This window comes from Peromyscus leucopus, chromosome 1 (assembly GCF_004664715.2).
Source record: "Peromyscus leucopus breed LL Stock chromosome 1, UCI_PerLeu_2.1, whole genome shotgun sequence".
Lineage (NCBI taxonomy): Eukaryota > Metazoa > Chordata > Mammalia > Rodentia > Cricetidae > Peromyscus > Peromyscus leucopus.
This window is the reverse complement of record NC_051063.1, coordinates 161,799,778-161,806,484: the sequence shown is the minus strand read 5'-3', so window position 1 is coordinate 161,806,484 and position 6,707 is coordinate 161,799,778.

The window sequence follows — 6,707 nt, the reverse complement described above, 5'->3', positions numbered from 1 at the left end:
GTGCATTGTTTTAACCTATTTATTTACTTAGTGTGTCTGTGGATGGTGTGTGTGCAGGAGACATCTTTCAAAGGAGTCACTTCTCTACTTTTACCATACAGGTTCCAGGATGACACTCAAGTCCTCAGGCTTGGTGGCTGTGTAAACTGATGACATGCCTGCTCCTTGGTGTGGTTAAGGGGAATGTCTTTATTGTAGCTAGGAGGGAGAGAACAGCCAGAGGTATCTTGAAGAGACCAGAGCAGAGAGAGAATAGTAGACTGACAAGACCGGAGCTGGGCGGTGAGACTCAGAGGGAGGCGGTGTTGAGAAAGGAGAAGAGAGAGAGGACCAAGAATGTGAATGGCTGAAATGTTGGGATTATACAGGAAGCTGGGGGAGGGAAGCCCATGAGCTGGAGTTCTGGTAAGGGGCAAGGTGAGAAGAACTGAGGAGCTAGGATGTCAGCTTAAACCCTGTGACAGGTACTTGAGATGCTGAGAGAGCCTAGAGGTCAGCATGTGCTTTGGTGTGCTAATAGGCTTGACAGCCATTTTCTCTGGCTTTCTTTTGGGCCTGACATTGGCAAGTGCCTTTGCTTTGTCTTAGTCAGGGTTTCTATTGCTGTGATGAAACACCACGGACAAAGCAACTTGGGGAATAAAGGGCTTATTTGTCCTACATTTCACTGTTCATCACTGAAGGAAGTCAGGGCAGGAACTCAAGCAAGGCAGGAACCTGGAGGCAGGAGCTGGTGCAGAGGCCACGGAAGGGTGCTGCTTACTGGCTTGCTTCTCATAGCTTGCTCAGGCTGCTTTCTTATAGAAATCAGGACCATCAGTCCAGTGGTGGCCCCACCCACCACTGTGTGTGTGTGTGTGTGTGTGTGTGTGTGTGTGTGTGTGTGTGTGTGATCAGACAACAACTATGTAGACTTTGTGTTCTCTCAGTCCACCTTTACATTAACTGAAGTCTCCTTTATCCACTGAGCTATCTCACATCCCCCAAGTCTAGGTAGGATTCTCACATTTCCTTTCTTGATTTCTTCAGTGAATAATTTATCATTCAGTAGTTTAATTTCCATGAGATTTCTAATTTTCTATGGCTTCTCTTGCTGGTGGTTTCTAGCTTTGTTCCACTGAGATCAGATAAAATACAGAAGTTATTTCAATTTTCCTGGCTTTGTTGAACATGTGATCTATTTAGAGAAAGTTGCAGCCCAGTGGTGGTGGTGGCACACCCCATTAATCCCAGCACTTGGGAGGTAGAGACAGGCAGATCTCTGTGAGTTTAAAGCCAGCCTAGTCTATAGAGTGAGTTCTAGGATAGTCAGGGCAGTGTTTTGATGGAGTACTCTATAGGTGTCCAGCAGTGTTTGTGTGGAATATACTCTATAGCTGTCCAGCAGTGTTTAGATGGAATATACTCTATAGGTGTCCAGCAGTGTTTGGATGGAGTATACTCTATAGGTGTCCAGCAGGTTTTGGATGGAATATACTCTATAGGTGTCCAGCAAGGTTTGGATGGAATATACTCTATAGGTGTCCAGCAGTGTTTGGATGGAATATACTCTATAGGTGTCCAGCAGTGTTTGGATGGAATATACCCTATAGGTGTCCAACAGGGTTTGGATGGAGTACTCTATAGGTGTCCAGCAGTGTTTGGATGGAATATACTCTATAGGTGTCTAGCAGTGTTTGGATGGAATATACTCTATAGGTGTCCAGCAGTGTTTGGATGGAATATACTCTATAGGTGTCCAGCAGTGTTTGGACGAAATATACTCTATAGGTGTCCAGCAGTGTTTGGATGGAATATACTCTATAGGTGTCCAGCAGTGTTTGGATGGAATATACTCTATAGGTGTCCAGCAGTGTTTGGATGGAGTACTCTATTCTATAGTTGTCTGTTAAGTCTGTCCAATCTGTGATGTCACCTAACTGCAACATCTCCCTCTTTGGTTTGTGGGGATGACCTATTGAAGAGAGTGGGTGTGGAAATCACCCATGACTACTGTGTTAGGGTAAGCTGCAATTCTGTAACTACTCGTATTTATTAGGGTACTTGATATGAAATTCAGCACAGCTGTATGCAGTGCATAACGTGTATGTGAAATCCTAAGGTCTTCTGGATGGCTTGTTCCCTCAATCAAAATGGAGCCAGTTTTTTAAAATCTCCCCTGACTGTGTTTTGTTTGAAGTCTTTATCAGATACTAGATAGAGACACCTGCTTGCTTCCTGGTTCTGTTTATTTAAAAATACTCTTTTCACCCTAAGATAGAGTTTATCTTTTATAGTCGGTTGTTTTTTTTTTTTTACTCTTTGATTCTTTTGGCTCTTTGCTCTTTGGGGCCCACCACCCAGCACCCAAAAAAATTCACATGGAGGCTTATTCTTTTGTGTGAATGCCCGACCCTAGCTTGGCTTGTTTCTAGCCAGCTTTCCTTAACTTAAATTATCCTGTCTACCTTTGCCTCTGGGCTTTTACCTTTCTCTATTTCTGTATATCTTTTCTTTCCTTCTTATTCCATGCCTGGCTGTGTGACTGTGTAGCTGTCCCCTTCTTTTCTCACTCCTTGATCTTCTTGCTTCTACATCTTTTTCCCCCAGATTTCTCCTTCTACATATTCTCTCTGCCTGCCTGCCCTGCCTATTTCTCTCTCCTGCCTCTCTATTGGCTGTTCAGCATTTTATCAGACCAATTGAGTGTTTTAGACAGACAAAGTAACACAGCTTAAAATAATATTTCACAACAATCTTTGAAGGCAGGGTGTGTTTCTTTTTTAAATTATTCTATTATTTTATAGTATGGATGTTTTGCTTGCATGTATGTGTTTATACCATGTGTGCACAATGTCCTCAATGGCCAGAAGAGGGCGTCAGAGCCACTAAAACTGGAGTTACAGCTGGTTCTGAACCATAATGCCAGTGCTCAGGATTGAACCTGGGTCCTCTGGAAGAGCAGCCAGTGCTATTAACTGATGAGCCCTCTCTCCAGCCCCCAGGTGTGTTTCTTAGAGACAGCAAGTAGATGGACTCTGGATGTTTTTGCACTAAATGCATGTGTTTAGGTACACATACCCAGTACCTGTGTGGAGATCAGAGGATATCTTGCAGAAGTTGGTTCTCTTCCACCATGTGGGTTCCGGGGATCCACCTCAACTTGTCAAACTTGGCAGCACATGCTTTTATTTACTGAGGCATCTCACCAACACTGCATCTTGTTTTAACCCAACTGACCTAGAACAGCAGGTCATTCTTCAGTGACACAGTCTTGAGAAGGAAGGTCCAAGGAACCAAAGCTAAAGAAGACAGAACACATGGGTTCAAGAGGTCTTGCATAAGCTCTGTTTTATGTCAAGCAAATTGATAAGAAGTACAGCATCCTATACAATTTTCAGAGGAGAAAAGGGATGAAGTCGTAGAAACTATCATATAATGGGATGAAGCCAGCAGAAAACTAATCAAATGATACTGCTCAAGGTGAACACAGACTATCTCAAGAACAGACCAAGCACACAGAGGTCTTGAGATTGAACACTACAGCCCTGAATGGTGCAAAGAGTTGGGTTCTCAGGATCTGAAGCCACAGCTCCCTCAAGGTTCTGACCCCAGACCATTACCAGCCCTGACCAGCTGTGTTCCTTCCCTATACATCAGGGCCTCTGGAAAAGCCCAGCACCCAACCCCCAATCTTCTAGCGATGACTTTTAATTGGGGAATGAGATCATCAATATTTAGAATTGTTATTGAAAGATGTGTATTAATTCCTGTCATTTTATTCATTTGGAAGTGTTCGGTGTTTTCCCAAACCCAGTTTGTTTAGTTACTATTTTTATTTATTTAGTCATCTACTTTTTCCCTTTTGGGTTTGTTTATCAATCTCTTTAAACCAAAAGCTTCCTTCCAGTATCCTCTATAGAGCTGGCTTAGTGATAGAAACTTCTTAAATCTGTTTTTAGCATGAAATACCATTATTTCCCCCACCAATTTAGACAGTTTTCTGAGTATAGTAGACTATATTGATAGTCTGGGTATAATAGACTATATATATAGACTAAATTGTCAGCTGCAGTCTTTCAGAACTTGAAATAAATCTCTCTATCCCCATCTTGCTTTTAAAGTTTTATGGAGAAATCAGGTGTTACTCTCATGGACTTCTTTTTGTTGTGAGGTATCCCCCAGAGAAGACTACTTGGACGTGGGTTCAAGCCCATAGAGAGTCCTTATTAGCTGTCCAGTTCAGGACCCCAGTGTAGCACTGAGTCTTTCTCAGGGTGAGCTTTTAAGCACAAAAATCACATTCTGGCTTGACAGACTTCAGTTAACAAGAGCAGTTAGCCAGAAGCAGAACAACAAGAGTGAAAAAGCAAGATTAGTACATCCAGGGACTTCCCCAGAACTTTGACTTCCATGGACCTCATCTTTGTTCTCATTATGGTAGCTGTTGCTGCCTACATGCTGGTTTGCAAGGACTGTCTGGTACTTCTCGCACGGCATCAGCTGTGCTGAGGTCTGGGGACCCGTAATACCTTTATATGTTTCTTTCTCACAGCTCTCCATGCAGCTTCTTTGTTCTATATGGTTAGTACTTGTCTTAGTTAGGGTCACTATTGCTGTGATGAAACACCATTTCCAAAGGCAACTCAGAGAGGAAAGGGTTTGTTTCACTCACCGTTTCATATAACAACAGTTCATCATCAAAAGTAGTGAGGATGGAGACTCGAGCAGGACAGGAACCTGGAGGCAGGAGCTGATGCTGAGGCCATGGAGGAGTGCTGCTTACTGGCTTGCTCCTCATGACTTGCTCAGCCTGTTTACTTATAGAACCCAGGACCACCAGCCCAGAGATGGCACCACCCACAATGGGCTGGGCCCTTCCTCACCAATCACTAATTAAGAAAATGCCCAACAGTTGGATCTTATGAAGGTATTTTCTCAATGGAGGACCCCTCCTTTCCAGTGATTACCTTGTGTCAACTTGACATAAAACTAGACGGCATGGTACTTTAACTATAACATGACATGGATTTATCTTCTGGTCCAGTCTTTCGGGTTCTGGTCCAGTCTTTTGGGTGTTCTGTAGCCTGATGTGCTTATGCGGGCCTCTCTCTCTCTTGGGGAATTGTCTGCCATGATTTTTTTGAAAATATTTTCTATGCTTTTAGCATGTAGTATTTCTCTTCTATGCTCAGAATTCATAGATTTTGTCTTTTCAAGATGTCCCAGAGACCTTGCACGATCCATCTGTGTGTTTTAAAATGTGCTTGACTTGCACCAGTTCCTCTACTTTGTCTTCAGGCCTGACAACCAGTCTTCTTGTGGTCCGTCCTATTAGTGAGGCTTTTCACTGGCTTTTTATTTGACTTAATGATTTTTTTCCCGTTTCACTTTAGGTTTTTTTCAATACTTCTGCTACCCTGGTCAGGGTCAGGTTCAGTGTTTCCAAGTTCTTAGCTTTTGTAGCTAGAGAATTTCTCTCCAGCTCCCACCAAGTCCCGCCAGTCCCGGAGCCCACTTATAAAATAAACACAGACTCTTACATTATTTAAACTGCTTGGCCATTAGCTCAGGCCTGTCATTGTCTAGCTCTCACTCTTGTATTCAGCCCATTTCTATTCATCTTTACTTTGCCACGTGGCTCGTAGCTTACTGGTACCTTACATTTTTCTTGTTCTGGCAGCGGCTCCAGGAAGTCTCTCCCTCTCCCTTCCTGTTCCCTCAATTCTCCTCTCTGTTTGTCCCACCTTCCTGTCTGGCTACTGGCCAATCAGTATTTTATTTATATAGAGTGATATCCACAGCAGCTTTTTAACCAAAGACATGGCAGCATGCAGGCAGACATGGTGCAGGAGAAGGTGCTGAGAGTTCTACATCTTGGTCTGCAGGCAGAAGAAGCAACTGTCCCACACTGGGTATGGCTTGAACATATATGACCTCAAAGTCCACCTCCACCATGACACACTTTCTCCAACAAGACCACATCTCTGAATAGTGCCGTTCCCTATAGTCTAAGCATTCAAACACATGAGTCTATGGGGGCCACTCCTATTTAAACCACCACATGCACCTCAAGATCCTAGGGGGAACAACAGCCATAACAAAATCAGTAGGTAGAAAGACTTAATGAAACAGCAAAAAATAATGAAATTAGTAATACAAAGAGTCAATACAACAAAGAGTTGACTCTTTGTAAAGGTAAAATGAATAGCCTTGGTCAAACTAACCAAAGAAAAGAGAATGGTCAAATTAATAAAAATTAGAGACCAAAAGGAGATGTTACAACTAATACCAATAACATTCAGAGGCTCATTAGGGAATGCTTTGTAAAGTCATGCTTAACTAAATAAGCCCAGGTTTTGCCCATCCACCACTTCCCTGGAACCCTACAAGGGTTTTTGGAGAAGTGACAATCTTGGCCAATACCTCACATGGCCATGTTCAGCTCCTAAGACATGGGGAAGTGGCTCTTGCAGGGGATCTTGGGACTGAGTGTGGCTCAACCAACCCATGGCTAGTGACTGAAACAAAGAGGGACAGATGGGTGCTGCTCCACCATCATTACTTCAGAGCCCCCTGAAACGCTGGCCACTTGGAAAACTAGCCCTGGAACATTTCTGTTGGGACCTTAAAGTATTCTTAATAATATTTGTACTATCTGTATGGGGAGACTGGTCACACAGCTGTGGTCCAAAAGCCCCAGAATGGATAAAATATCGGAATCAAGC